At 42.5% G+C, this 15,928-nt stretch overlaps 1 protein-coding gene across 1 annotated transcript in view; it reads right to left on the bottom strand.

Annotated features, from left to right (window-relative positions):
• CLNK (cytokine dependent hematopoietic cell linker) overlaps window positions 1–8,015 on the bottom strand; it is a 145,678-nt gene extending 137,663 nt beyond the window's left edge. Inside the window, exon 1 of the mRNA XM_034670974.1 lies at window positions 7,846–8,015. The gene's annotated coding sequence lies outside the window, so the exon portion shown is untranslated. The remainder of the gene's footprint in view (window positions 1–7,845) is intronic.
• Window positions 8,016–15,928: the final 7,913 nt, after the last annotated feature.

Below are 15,928 nucleotides of genomic sequence, written 5' to 3'. Positions count from 1 at the left end.
GCATTTCTTTCAGTTTCTCTTCCTAGTTAGCCAGAGAAACAAAGGCTAAGTAAGCCTGACTTTTGTGATCAAAGAGAAGAGATGCTCAGGTGCCATCTGTCAGTCACAGCAGGGTCCTCGGTGCAAATGGCACTACTATGTCCAGAGCTGGCTCTGCGGTGGGGATGTGGGCAAAAGCACTTGGGGGTCTCGAGAAGAGACTGCACTCTGTCTACAGGGACCCACAGTCAGGGAGGGAGTGGACAGGAGATTCTGGGGCCCTGGGGAGTCTGTGGGGTGAGCCTACCTCTTTTCAGGATGACTGTTTATTTCTCCAACAAGGAGAGATATCAACTGTATTAAACATTAGATGCCAATGCAAATCTCATCCTAAATGCCAACATGGGCGTTATAATTGCTTGACTATGTACTAGGTTCCAAAGCCTAGGCAGAAGCAACAGAATACACTCTAATTTTGGCTAAGAAATCTGTGCTTTCATTTCAGTGATAGTGTTCTCATGGGATTTACAGACACCTAGGCTCTCTGGGGTCCAAAATGAAGCCCAGTTTGAGCATCACTGTTCTATGCTATGCTGCCTCCCATTAAAACTCAATCCGCTGCTCTCAAGGGATAAAGAGGACCATATCAAAGAGAGGACAGCATAGGTGGGGTATTGAGACTAGAGGAGTCCCTGCCTTACACACCCATTCTAGCCAAACAACCCCCCAGTTTTGGAGGGGATGGTCCCTGTTATTATATTCAATTAGCTTGCTAAGTACTTTGTGGGTTGAAAAGCTTTTTTAAGAAGATAATGGATTTGATGGTGAAAGCACATAAATATTTCAGAAAACTATTAAAATAAAGAAAGCAAGGTCTTATAGATAGTCGTTTGCTTTAGATTTCCAAAGAACGTACATTAGATTTGGGCTTTCAAACCGGGTGGCGGCTTCTGAGCTTGAAACCCACCTGGGGTCTCGGCAAATATGTTAGGAAGGAAAGACTTGTTTTATAAATGTATTGGTTCTGGTGTGGCTCTTAATCCGAAAATAATTAATACCCTCATGGTACCATAAGCGGTTTAAACAATTGGAAATATGTAAAGCAACAAATCACATTTCCTTGTTATCCTGGAGAACTCTTGTTCTCCACTGGGAATTCACCAGTGGTACCAAACTGAGCTTGCAAAGGGATATGTTATCATAAATATTTCTGCTGCATTTCACCTGATCCGAAATTAATATTTTATGAAGGAAAAACAATGCTTTTACAGCGAATAATTTTTTTTTTGCTCTCAAATATTTCTCACTTATTCCTTGAAGGTAAGGCTTATAAAAATGCTAGCCTCTTTATTTCAAAGTTTAAGAAACATCATGCTCGTAATGACAGGGTACCTGAACGGACACAGGAAATGGCTGAAAGCTAACTATGAACTGCTAAGGAGAATATTAGAGACGGTCAAGAAGGTACCATATAGCTCTGCAGTTTAAACTGGGTCAAGGCTGGAGGGGAGGGTCAGAATTAAGGCTTGATGCTTTTTTCATTAAACCAGGAAAACAGAAAAGAACCCAGCATACAGTGCATACAATATGTATCTGGTCTCTACGTAGTCACATCAAACAGATCCCAAATGATTGATGTCCCTTGGAGTTGAGGCAGGGAAGGAGGGGTTATGGTGTGAATATTTTGGGGAAGAGGACCAGGGAGTGTGCACATGTGTCTATGCGTGCACACGTGTGTCTGTGGGTGCACGCATGCATTTGCTTTGAGTAAACATGTTGAAACATCTGACCTCTCAGATGCCGATGTTTATTAATTCGGTCACAATTACATGCAATTTTCTTCTATTTTCACACAAAAAATGAGAAAGTGACATCTTAGAGATGCTCAGACTTAAAGGAAGCTGTATGCTGATTGGATTTCTATTTCTGTACTCTGGTCAGAGCAATCAGCTACATTTAATTAAGTATAACATTTAATTTTATTGGCTTTGCAACGAATGAAGGCATTTGGAGTCAAATGGATTGTTATTATAGATTTTTTTGAGGAATATAGGAGACTGCTTTCCTAGTTTTTCTGCTATTAAGTATGGACAGATTGAAAAAAAAATTTTGCAACTGTCTTGGTAACAAGTAACTTCCCTTAAGTATCTCAAGGCGATGTGCACCGCATCCATTTTTTAAAAAATTTTAAATGATTTTGAAAACACCCTTAATGATCTGATGCAATCTATAGATTTTGGAATATATCCCTTCTGGTGCATTTTGTTTTCAAAAGTCATCTCTTTCTCTTCTGCAGAAAGCGTTTCCTTCCTTCCGTGGTAGGGTTTTTCTCTTTCTTCCTTTTTCCCCATTTTGTAGTAAGCAGCCTATTGCTTCATCCTTTTTCTCACTCAGTCATGCTGTTTTCTCACAGCCCTCTCTTCCTTCTGTCCTCCCTTCCTACATACTTTCCCCCTCCTTCTTCTCCTCTCCCATCCTTCCGTCTTCTTACTCGCTTATCATTGTAGTGGTTTTACTGCTCAGATAAAACTAGACTGTAGCAAAAATAGTATGTAGTTTATTGAGAGCCTAATCAGATGTTTCCTTATCATTTTTTAAAAGGTTTACCTGCTCTCCTCACCGTATTTGGCTCTTATAAAATCATCACAGAAGCACACTGATTGCGGCTAGTAATGCCAGGTCCTTTATCTATCTATCTATCATCTATCTATCTATCTATCTATCTATCTATCTATCTATCATCTATCTATATCTATCTATCTATCTATCTATCTATCTATCTATCTATCTATCATCTATCCATCTATAATCTATCTGCCATCATATGCCACAATTTACAGGCTGGCCCTGGGGTGAAGACAAGTCCAGGGACCCTACTTCCTCGTAGACATCTAAAGACTCATGGTGAAAGTACTGTCATTCTTGAAAGAGTCATTTATTAAGCAGTTGCTATATGCTGATCATTTTCTGAAGATCTGTTTTACGGTAAGGTGGGTCTCAAAGAACTTTGAGAGCATCTTTAACTCCAAAGACAGGGCATGAAAAGCCAGGTAATCTAATAGACACTGGACTGAGAGTAATGTAACCAAGAACAACAACAACAATAATAATAACACCATCTGCTGAATGCCAGAACCCTATGTAGGACACTCTGTTTACTTTAGATTCCATCCTACGGCAACAATCCAAATGACCCAGATTTTTCAATATTGAACAATTCTGTCATTTTGTTCAGCGAGAGCCCTCTTGAGCCAAATCTGTCTAGTGAACAAATGCACAGTATGGATTCAGATGAGGTCACTGCTTCCTTTGAAACTTCAAGTGCATTTAGAACTTAACCCCTGAATTGAGGTTCATCCATATAATTAACTTTGTCTTTGCCCCCTTCTTTTATTCAGGATCACTCGCCTGGCAAGATGGGAGGCAAGTCTTTAAGCCTGGGTGCGCCTAACTGTACAGAGCAGTGTGCAACCTTGACTCTGTTTCTCCAGCCCGAAGAAAGGGGATATAAACACTCACCCTCTTTTGCTCATAGGATGGGTTTGAAGGCCACGTGGGATGATGGAAGTGAAAGTATAATGTCAACTATAAATGGTCTAGTTCAACAGGTAACTATTGAGCAATTTCTAAAAGTATCAGTACCGTGAAGGACAGTGAGGAATTGAAATTGGCAAGGAAAGTGTTCTAAAGGAATTTCTGTCATTTTTACTAAGTCTTAATATTTTCAGAGGATCGGTACATTTGGGGAGTTGTAAGATACTACTGAGGTTTTGATAGATGAATGATTAAAGTAAATATGAAATAAATGTAAATATGAAAATGATGAAATTAGCTTTCTGGAGAAATCACCTTAAAATAGGACTTCTTTAGGTCAAAACTCTTAAAGAGGGAAAAGAAGCCAAAGAATCGAATGAAAGTTTGCCTGAATGTAAATTAAACTCATGATAATTGTGCTAAAAATGGTAATATAGCCACTATCCTTTACTTTGCTCTTAATAATTGCCTTGCATTATACTACGTAATTTTTTATACAACATCTCATTCCTCCCCACACGTCCAGAGGGTGGGTATTGCAATTCCGTCTTATAAAGGATAACCTGGGATTCTGAGAGGTTAAATAAGTTGCCTGAAATCATTCTGCTGGGAAGTAACAGTCCGAACCCAAATCTAGGTTATTTCTTTCTCAAAGAGTGGGTAGAGCCATGTGGTAGGAAGAGCTTGGGAACAGAAGTAGGAGTTTGGGATAGGGAAGTGTTCTTATGGGGAATGCCTATAGAGGTGGAGCTGGTCAGGATATCCCTAGACATGCCCAGGAGTAAGGGAGACCTGATCTATGACTATCCATAAAGAGTCATGGGGCAGACTGGCTCCCGGGTGCCTATCAACACATCAGACCAGCAATAGCTCAGTGAGTTGAGCAATTGTAATGACACAGCTCTGACTTTGTTTTCAGGAAGCTATCTCCCTGCATTAATTTGGTTTCCTGCATAGATTTGCCTACTGGAAAGGAACTTACAACCTGAGTACACTTTTAACACTTGAACAGAGTCACAGAAGATAGACGTGTGGGCCAGAATGCCAGGATGAGACAACACCCCTGAGTCCCATCCACTTTGAATGCCTTAGATGAAATCTGCAAAGCCCATGATTAAATATGGGTCCACTGGAACCCCACAAAGGCTTAACCCTCTCAGAGGTTGGGTCTGGGCTATTAGGCAGCCCTCGTATTTATTTCACACTAAATTCAACAGAAAACCTACCACAATGGAAGGCTGTGCCTTCAAACACATGGATATAGAATTTCCATGTCATGTTCAGATCTTTTACTCCTCTTGGTTTAGACGGGAGATAGCTATGTATGGTGCCATTTCAGCACAGTAGACTTCTATTTCTCATGCTTAAGTGTTTGGGAAATAGCCTTTCAATTAGCATCACCAATGAAATAAAATAACCAAACTCATACACCAATTTTGCTATTGCCTGTGGTCTATCTGGGAGTCCCAAAATGCTGTTGTTTAGTTTGTAGGAAAGTGATGCTATGATCGTGACCCTGAACACATCCAGTAGAGCACTGATGAAGCCTTGTGCACGGAGCAGGAGCTTGGGACTCAGGTAGACCTAGGTCCCATTTCTGGCTTTCCCTCTTATTCACTGTGTAAAGTGGACAATGTAGGGAATCTCTGTGAACCTCATCTCCTCTTGTACAGAGTAAGAATAAATATACCTCCTAAAAAAAGAGAGTGAACCATGATGATGATTTCCAATGTATTCCAGCCACAAAAGTAACAAATGAAACAAAACCCACAAAGTGCGTTCCCATAATGACTTTTCTCCATAATTCTGTTTCCCATGGTAGTTTTTCTTTCTTAAATTACTGATACTGAACTTATTTAACCAGATCTTTCTCACACTTATTGATAATTCACTTCGCAACATCACAGGACATTTTATTTCAATCAGTAAAAATCTTCAACCTGGTTTAGATTCAAGTAGTTATCTCTGTTTAATGATGTAATCCCTTTGAGAACTGTATCTCTCTCACCCTAGAACACGTAGACATAGCCTGGAGGAAGTCTCCAGAACTCAAGTCTTGGTAGACCTCGGCAATTGTCTGCAATGGTGCCTATAACTGCTTTTTAAAAATTATGATTGAAGTATAGTTGACATATGAGCATAACTGCTTTATTTAGTGGTGTTCATAAAATACGCTTCTAGAGCGAGCTCTGCTGCTCACTGTGTGACCTTGGTAGTGACACCGTTCAGCTGCCACTTGTCCATTTCCTGAATGTCATTTCTGTGTGAGACATCTTATGTACATTTTCTCTCATCTTCACAGCAACTCACAAAGTGTATTATTTTCCCCAGTTTTGAATTATAACACACCAACAACAGCTGACTGAAGCTCAGAGAGATTAAGTCACTTACCCGAAGACACACAAGAAACACATCACATTTATATACGGTGTTGATTGACCTCAAGGCTCTTTCTTTTTCTATTTCACCATGCTGTGCAACCTTATCAACTTCCCAGAGCCTCAGAGGCAACATCTCTTAAATGACTTGATGTCGCCCTGCCTACTTAGTTAAGGCTGCTTGTACAAGGCTATGCAATTGCCTTTACTATTGTTTAATGAGATTATTAAAATAAAATATTCATAAATTTATCTGTGTTAATAATTCCATGGTGATTATGGGCATGTTTTAGGAATAAGGCCAGCACTGATATGGGGTAAGGAAAGTAATGACGAGCGAACTGCTATTTATTGAGTGCTTACTAAGTGTTAAGTATGTACCATATTTCTTTTAATATGAATATGTTATTGAGGCTAAATAGTTGTCAGTTCCAGTGTTATGTGATCTTGGTCCATTATAAAGATGCAGGAATTGAGGATTGGAGAAGATAAAGTAACATGTCTGGTCCAAGTGGCAGCGTTTGGATCCTGACCAACTTGTCAGATGTTAAATCCCACAGTCCTTCCAGGACAGCACCTGACTCATGGCAAAGTGAGCTAGAAATAGGGTCCCCTGATGCTAAGGCCAGCACTGACCAGATGGTACAGAAAAGTATAATCTTTGGTTTTAGAATAGTCTTGTTCATGGAGTCATCTGAGCGGGCTCCTTGGAGAGAAGAAGAATATCACCATTAGATATTTCTAACACCACTCCAGGAACGGCTTCGAGATGAACCAACGAGGCTGTCAAGAAACACCATTCTTATTGGTCAGCTCAGGTGCATTCGGGATACTTTTGAATTCTTTTATGACATTAGTGGCTGGACAACCTTGAACGTTTACTTGGACCACTCAAGTTCCTCTGTAAATGGAGGAAAATACTACCTAACTCTCAAGGTTGAGTGTGAAGATTAAGTCAGTTAATGCACACAGACTGGCCAGCAAGAGACAGAGTTGTAAATGCCAGTTGCCTTTCCTGCTTTTCTGGGGGCATATTTGATCTTGAGTTTCTCTGAGGCTTTCTGAAGTTTTATCATTTCTCTGGTAGACCTCCCATTGTCTTGACCTACGGCAGTCTTCCTGAGATTTGAAATAACCATTCCCTGTGGTTTGAGGGCCCCCACCCTCAGGAATCCAATGGAACAACATCATAGAGGGTCTATGCTACAATAGAGGTAAAGAGATAATCAGATAAATAACACTGGCACACAATAAAAAAATCAGTATTGATAAATTGCAGCCACGTCAGTATCTTGTAAAGCAGACAGACTTTGAGGACACTGACTCTCTTTTCTGTCTCATTTATGCTTTGTTTATTCTCTCCAAGAAAAACCTGGCAGAGACACCTCCCAGCATCTTGGAGGGTGAACATCGTACCCACCTTCACTCTTACTCTTGGGCTCCTCATCTCTGTGAATGGAAGGATGGTCGGCATGATTCCAAAGTCACACCAAACCGGAAAGGAAGCTATTTCAATTTAGAACATTAAAATATATATATATATCCACAGGGGCTCCAGGAGTTGACTTCTACTTTCAATGACCTACTTTGAATTGAGGCTGCCTTTCTAGGGGGCTGTCCTAATGAAGGTCAGCCAAGAAAGCCAGCAACCTGCCTGGCCTTTAGATTTTAGTAGCAAAGAGTCAGGGGGTCCAAGCTCCAGGATGAGAAGATTGAAAACATCTAGTCTTTTAATTTTTAATAGGTATGTATCTTGATTCTTTCTTCCAGCAGAATGAAGGGTTCTTTAAAAACCGAGTTAAGGGAGCTGGCTTTCTTTATGCCATTCGATGCTTTATAGAAGGCCCAGCATTGAATGTTATAAAAACCTTTTTTGCTTGGTGTCAGTTCTTTCCTAATGATCATTTATGCCAGTGAGATGCCCAGTCAGATGGAGCTGGCCTCCTTAGTTTACCTGAAGAGCGTGGAGGTGCACAAGGTCCCGTGCTGAGATGTTGGCCTCCTGCGAGGGGACACCGTGGCAGCATTGCAGAAAACTCCGGGAGCCAGTAGTCCGTAAGGGAGTGGAGTGAACTATTCTCAATGCTAAGCAGTGTCCTTTAGCAGAAAGCCCCTCCTAGGTCCGTTTTAGGTTTGGTTTCCTGTGAAATGTGACCACAGATTAGGGTGGTAGGACCTGTGTGTGGGTAGGGCTTCCTCTTCAGTCGAAATGCAGTGCATGAAGCCGTTGGAGGCTAAGGTCTCCCAACCCAAAAGGGTGTCCTTAAAGACACATGGAGTCCCTGAGTGGCCCTTCACAATTACTAGAACACAATAAAGTGGATTGCTGAGCAACACTCAAACATCAAAGGTGGGTTTTGCTGGTCTTATTTCACATGCGTGCTGAACACTATTTATCTTATGACTTGATGTTGCCCGTGGCTCCCTGAGACCACACAAGACACATGGACCAGATCCCTCAGGTGCAATGGAGAGAACATGGGGTCTGGCAAGAGTCATGTCTGGCTCTTACTCCTGCTGTACTCATTGTTAGCTGCATGATCTTGGACAAGTTGCAGTTTCACAACTAGCTTCCATGTCTATGATCAAGGGATAATAATATCTGTATTTTAGAGCTGTTCCAAGAAATGAACAAAATGATGGAAGTTAAGACATGTAGCAAGGTTTGGGGCACATATTCGGCACTCAGCATATTTAATTTTTCTCTGCCTTACTTCTGGTTTATTTAAGGAGCGAGTTCTTGCAAGTGCCTGCTGGAATCCGGTACTTGCCACCCAACTCTCTGGTTTTGTATAAATTGACATTGAATTCCATACTAAATCCCAACATCATTTAAGATAAACTCAAAGGTAGAAGTTTATCTTTCCTTGGGTAGATAAATCTGGTTTTGACTTAACAGATACCCCAAAGGTAATGTTAAAGTAAGCACTCATCAAATGTTAATTATGTGCCAAGAACTGTGCTGAGCAATTTGCAGCCATTATCCTACTAAATCTTACTGATAATAAGGTGAGGAAAAGACATTTAAACCCCTTTTGTGACTGTGAAAACTGAAGCCTGGGGAAATTCAAGTAATTCACTCACTTTATCAATTAGCTTTGATGCAGGAGGGGCTTCAAAGAGTAGCCATTTTACTGAGCTCACTACCGTGTGGCTCACTTGGTCTGGGCCTGTGTTAATTTCCTGGGGCCACCATAGCAAGCTCTACAAAGTGGGCCACTAAAGCAGAACCAATGCATTTTCTCCGGGTTCTGGAAGCCAGCAGTCTGAACAGAGGCGTCGCAGGATTGATTTTTCTGAGGCTGTGAGGGTCGGGTCTGTTCCAAGCTTCTGTCTTCGCCTTGGAGATGGCCGTCTTCATCCTCACGTGCCGTTCTTCCTGTGCCTGTGTCCACATTTCCCCTTCTTATAAGGATACCAGTCACACGGGAGTAGGGCCCAGCCTTTTGACCTCCTTTTTACTTGATCACCTTTTGAAGACACTGTCTGAGGCACTAGAGGTTAGGATTTTAACATATGAATTTGGTTGTGGGGGGCACAATTCAGCCCATAGCGGCATATGATTATTTGGTCTCTGCCGGTTGGCTGGCAGGCCACTGGAGGACATGGGGTCCTTATATTCACATTTCTGTTGGTTGGCAGGAAATCAGCCAGGTGCCTCAGTTCTCCACTTGGCTTCTTACAATCCAGCAGGCCAGCTCAGGCTCAAAAACGTGGTAGCCTCTGGGCTCCTAGTGCAGCAGAGAGGGAAAGTCTCAAGGCTCAAGACTTTTCCAAGTCTCTGTTTGCATCCTGTTTGCTACGGTCCCATTAGCCAAAGCAAATCACAAGGACAAGTCCAGAATGAATGTGGGAGAAAATCACCCAAGGGGTAGATACGGGGAAGGGAGTTACTGTGGTCTTCTTTAGGAAATAATCTAATGCCCATGTTGGAATCTAGTTAGTAGCTGGACCACAGTGGGAACTCAAATCTTGATGATATGAAAAATCCCTGCTTTTTACCAAAGAAGAATTGAAGATAGTTTGGTATAGCAAGAATGTGGTTAATAGTGTAAGTGGTATTTATTCTACTCTGGGGGCTTGGGGAAGACTAACTCCCCTTGGGACAGGGTGATATTAGAGGTCTTTGATAATGAGTTGGAATTTGCTAGACCGAAAGAGGGGAAAGAGGGCAGGGGAGAGGATGTGAGGGAAAGAAGTCAGGAGAAAAAGAAGGAAGGAAGGGAGGAAGAGAGGGAGGGAGGGATGGAGGGATAATGAAAGGAAGTAGGGAAAGGAGCAGGAGGGAGAGGAGAAGGGGGGAGTAAAGTTCAGGGAGAATGTTCCAGGCCAAAGCAACTGTATATCTAAATGCCAGGGTGGAAGAGACAGCATATGTAGCTCACTGGAGGAACCTCAAAAAGCAAAGTTGACTGAAAGGCAGAGACAACTGGGAGAGCATGGTGCAGAAGCAGCTAGAAAGACTGGCTGTGTTCTTTGAGTCTGAGCCAGCCACCCACAGGTTCCCATCCACATCTCCCTCTTTTTGCTGTCCACGTTATATCCCCAGGTGGAGGACTCCCTCACAGTCATCTTTGATTTGAGTGACGATTTATTTTGTAATTAATTCCTTCATGCGTTCTTATCTCCTACTCACCACACTCCGCACCCTGCCTACATAGTTTATTGGGTCATGGATCCTGAGTCATACTGGGAGTATTGGAAAAATCCAGGGGAGTTTGGGTTTTAACGGCCAGATCAAAATTCCCAAGATGTATCACTGAAAGTCTACCTGGCTTTGGGCCAAGGACTTGACCATTCTGTTGCATATGTAAATTGGGGACGATAATCTTTACTGTGAAGATTACATTGCTTGCTTCCTGCAGAGTGTCTAGTGCTGTGCCTGGCATCTTATTAATATCAGTCCCTTAGTTTTCCCTGGTGCCATGAAAGCATACTATGAGGCCACCAGAAACACAACCTGATGGATGCATGAGCCACCACATCTGTGAACAAAGGATGCAGCACATGGGCTAAGCTTCCTGTGGGTCTGAAAGGGACATTTCTCAATGCTTGACACAATGAGTTTGTCAAGATTTCACTCTCTGACTAGTCCACTCAGGGTATGAAGACCTTAGGTAGATTGTATGGAAGAATCGCACACTCAGGGTATGAAGACCTTAGGTAGATTGTATGGAAGAATCGCAGGAAAAAAATAAAAAAAAATCAAATAAACACAAGAAACCTGAAAGCAGGACTTTCAAGACCTAATTATGTTCAAGTAGGACCACAGTTCCTGGGATGGAGGGAAAGAAAGCTTTTACTGGCTCTTGTAGGTCCTGCTGGGAGGCAGAACTGCAAGACTGTCAGGCCTTGGAATTACTCTGGCTTTGTTCAAATCCCTCCTGGATCCGCTCATTGAATGACTTCCATCAAGTTATCTAGTTAACTGATTCTTTCTTTTCTCACCTTTAAAAAGGAGTGTGACACTACTCACCTCATAGCATTTCCAGTGCACAAAATGATAAATTTACCTCATAAATGCAGATAGAAGAGAAGGTGTGACCACATGTCAACAACTGGAGCCCATTCGAAGAGTTCTCTAAATATTTTTTCAGTTTGAATTTAATGCACATAAGGATAAACTGAAATTTGTATCTATACTTTAAAAATTATTGTCTCATTTAAACTATTTTTATTTTGAACTCTTCATTTTATTTTGGACTTTTTATTATAGATTCATAAGCAGATGCCAAAATCATGTAGAGAGATCCCGTGGAGTACCTGTCATCCACTTTTCCCTGGAGAAACTGATTTCTTATGAATAAACATTCTACACAGAAGCATTCGCTTTTCTCTAAAGCTGAGACAATGTGTTGGAAAAACAATAAATAAATAAATAAATAAATAAATAAAAGTAAAAGATGACAAAGCCTGGCTTAACCACTTTCCTACTGTTCTTGCTCTCTCATTTGTTTTGTTTTAAAAGTTTTTGAGCAAAATAACTTCAGGTGATTAAAAAAAAATTGCTGGTCCTGGGTCAGCACCCTAATACTGGGTGGTGTTTAGTGTCCTCCTTTTGGAGGGTGGTGATTGCCAAGTTCAGGTTCCTGCCACACAGCTGGTCTCGGGGACGTATCAAGGCCTGGGGTTGACCGTGCAGCTTGCACATACACCCATAAACCCCAAACACAAGAAAAACTGTTCAACACCATCACGGTGGGTGTGTTTGTTTTATGAATTCCCAGTTGAGGGTATGATCTCTTGTGATGGAACAAAATCCATGTATTTTTTATGAATTATATGAGAGCTCCTATGAGAACCTAGGTTAATTGGCACTTTTTATAGCTTAGCACCGGTTTGTGTCTGGGCCTTGGGCAGTTTGACTCTGGGTCCCTGAGGGGGGATCACCTCATGCCAATTGCCTTTTGTCGTATATCTTATCTCTTCCAGGAAGCACGCTATGAGCCTCTCTCCTTTAGCTGTGGTCTATCTCACACTTCACATGAGCACTCTGGAAAGGGGAATCTTGGTGCGAGTGTGAGTTGAGTTCTGTACCGTGTTTCAGACATTCAATGTCAGCTGGGTCTGTGTCCTCATTTGGGCAACTTTCCTGATTGTCAAGAAGTAACTTCCAAGGGAAAACCTCAACATATAAGCATAGTTGATATTCAAATTCATCTGGTGTCTGGAGAATTACAGCTGGAGGGGTTGTTCCCATAGAAGTCCATTCTCTCCAAAAAGGACCTTCAGGCATCCCTGGCTCCCTGGCCCAACCACCCTAACACATCCTACAGGAAGGCAAATCCCAACATAGGTAGACCTGAGGCTCAGTGTAAGAGCTCACAGGTCAGAGATCAGGGGCCATTCTGAGCATAATAAGATTTCTGAAGTTTGGATTGATTTTCTAGCCAAATTTTGTTGCATTCATGAATAACTTCTTTGGAAGTCACAAGTTGTAGGTGATAAGCAAATGCAGAAGGAAAGAGCTTTTCCCTTAAATCTCTGCTCAGTTTCCTTGGACTCCTCTGATTCTTCATTCTCAGAAATGCCAGGTTGTTTATCAATTAATACAGATCTATTAAATACGAATTCAGTGCTCAGTTCACACTACTTTTCCCTGGAACAGCCTCATGGAGCTAACATTAAGATCTCATTGTTCTATGCATTTTGCATAAATGCATACTTAATTGTCACAATAATGCCTCCATTGGCATCATTATTACTATTACCCATATGAAACAGCAGTCTCAGCGTCACCACCCTGGCGATAGAATCATCTATCCCCACTGCCCCCCACAAGCTCCCTCCCAGCTTTGGCATCACGAGGGCTCCCGAACACTAGTGTCTCTGCCCTACCAAGGCCATGGGAGCCAATAGCAGCAGAGGCTACTGTACCTGGTGAAATGCCAGTGAGAAAGAATTACCTAAGCGGAAGTGCAGCTCAATGAAGGAATGATACAGGATAACAGGACAGAGAGTGGCAGGAATGTAGGGGGTAGAGGGTTTCTTCATATCAGGCAGTGTGAGGTTGAGTCTCTGCAGGGATGACAGTTGAGCTGAGGCCTGAGTGAGGAGAAAGACTCAGCCAGGTGCAGTCTGGAGGGAAGGGATTTCTGAGTGGAGATAACCCCATAAAAGGTTGTTGAGGAAAAGATGAGCTTTGAGGAATGAACTTCCTACATCTCATTAAATCATAAATTCCTTGAGGGTGGCTGTTGTTGCTTCTCATCTGGGAATCCTTTGCAATATCAAGAACCCACCGTGTATCACCAGCAATTGGGTGAACAGAATTGGCTGTAGATTACACCTCTCATTTTCAAATGAGGAAGTGGAGCAAACCTGACTGACCACTGAGGTGAGTCAGGGGGAAGAAGGAAGACAGTGGTACAAGTTCCAGCTTCTCAGCTAAATCTTTTTCCAGCCTCACACAGCTTTGTCTCCTGATTCTACATTTAAATGGCAGCCACAGTTAGCCATTTATCTTGAGCAAAGCCTTGTTTAGACAAATCTGGTAAGGAGTGTGACATCATGCACACACACACACACACACACAAATCTGCTATGGGTTGTTTGCCAAACACTTTTGCCGGGGGTTAAAACACTGTGGAATTTTTAAATCATGCAAGCAAAATCACTCCCTCTCCATGCAGGAGGCTGAATCATTGCCAGGGTTGCTAAATTGGCAGGGCAAAGGGCCCTACACCATCTGTCTTCGCATTGGTTGAATTTAGGTCTTGAAGCGAGAATCGGATTAAGAAAAAAGAAAACAGCACGAACAGCATGGAGGAATCCTTGATAGGTTTTGCTTAGCACGTGGGATGAACCATCAGTAGGGGAGACAGTGGAGCAAGGCAGGACCTTAGAATAGAAGAGAGGAAGGAGGCCAAGCTTAACACCAAAAATGGAGTTGGGGGCGCCTGGGTGGCACAGCGGTTGAGCGTCTGCCTTCGGCCCAGGGCGTGATCCCGGGGTCCTGGCATCGAGTCTCACATCAGGCTCCTCCTCTATGAGCCTGCTTCTTCCTCTCCCACTCCCCCTGCTTGTGTTCCCTCTCTCACTGGCTGTCTCTATCTCTGTCAAATAAATTAAAAAAAAAAAATCTTTAAAAAAAAAATGGAGTTGGACCTTTGGCTTTTAAATGGAGACAGGACTTCTAGCCTCTCATTCTCTCCTTCTGCCTTTTTACTTTTTTAAATTTTTTTCTTTTCTAGAAGGAAGGAGAAGGAGACTAAAATTGCTTTTCTGTCTTAAAGGCAAATAGGAATAACCATAGCTGGTATAAGTAGGGTAACTACAATTTTTAGATTCTTTTCCATTTTTTTTAAGGTTTATTTATTTATTTTAGAAAGAATGAGAAAGAGCAGGGGTGGGGGGTGCAAAGGGGGAGAATTCTGAAGCAGACGCCCTGCTGAGTGTGGAGCCCCATGCAGGGCTCTATCCCAGGACACTGAGATCATGACCTGAGCCAAAATCAGGAGTCAGATGCTTAACTGACTGAGCCACCCAGTTGTCCTGCCTTTCCTGAACTTGTTCTTCATTTGCATTTCAGTCTGTAATGCACCTACCTCTCAGCATAATTTTTGAGACTCAAAGCAGTTAAGTTATAAGTGTTGCCTGGATCCCGCAGCTGCGAAACCACTGGGCAAGGACAAACCAGGTCGCTTGCCCCAGCCAATAATGTTTCTTTCTTTAAAAAGGGGATACAGAGGCTCAATGAAGTGAAAAGTGGGGGCTGGGTCCACAGTAAGCAGTTGTGAAGCTGGTGGTCCTGTGATTTGGATTCTAAGGCTGGAGTTCTTCATACAACCCATGCTGCCATCCCTGTGCCGGGAAACTTCTATGACTCTGGAATTTTCTAAGAGACAATAGGAACATGGTTCCTTAATGATCACACATCAAAAACCCTAAAAGATTTTTATAGCAACCAGGGGAAGACTCGTGTCTTTGTTAGTTTGGGCCGTTGTAACAAAGTGCCGTAGACTGGGGGTGCTTATCAACAACAGAAACTCATTCCTCACATTTTGGGAGACTGGAAGTCCTAGGTCAGGGCTCCAGCATGGTTAGGGTCTGGTGAGAGCTGTCTTTTGGTTATAGGCTGCCAGCTTCCAGTTGTATCCTCACAGCAGAGATTGGGAGCAAGCTCTCTAGTGACTCTTACAAGAGCACTGATTCATTCTTGGGTCCTCCCACCTGCATGGCCTCATCTCGTCCTAATCATGTCCCAAAGGTGCCATCTACTTGTACCCTTGCACTGGGGTGTGTGTGTAGGATTTCAACGTATAGATTTTGAGGGGACACAAACATTCAGTCCATCACAACTATGATCTTAAGAAGCAGCTTGTAAGAATGAGAGAATTCTATGGCACTTTAGAGAGAGAACAAGGAGGGTGATCCACGATGACGGAGTTTGTCCCTGTTGGGATCTGCCATAGTGAGCATCCCTGCGCACAGAGTAGATACTCACTGATGCAGCCTCCATGCGACCTGGGATTGATCTGTGTTGTTTATGCTCTGTTCTGGCACCTGGAACAGTACTATGCAGCCTTTTAGGTAAG

This window comes from Ailuropoda melanoleuca, chromosome 11, assembly GCF_002007445.2.
Source record: "Ailuropoda melanoleuca isolate Jingjing chromosome 11, ASM200744v2, whole genome shotgun sequence".
In the NCBI taxonomy this organism is placed as follows: Eukaryota; Metazoa; Chordata; class Mammalia; order Carnivora; family Ursidae; genus Ailuropoda; species Ailuropoda melanoleuca.
Note: the sequence above shows the minus strand (reverse complement) of the source record. Positions and strands in the feature narration are given on the sequence as shown.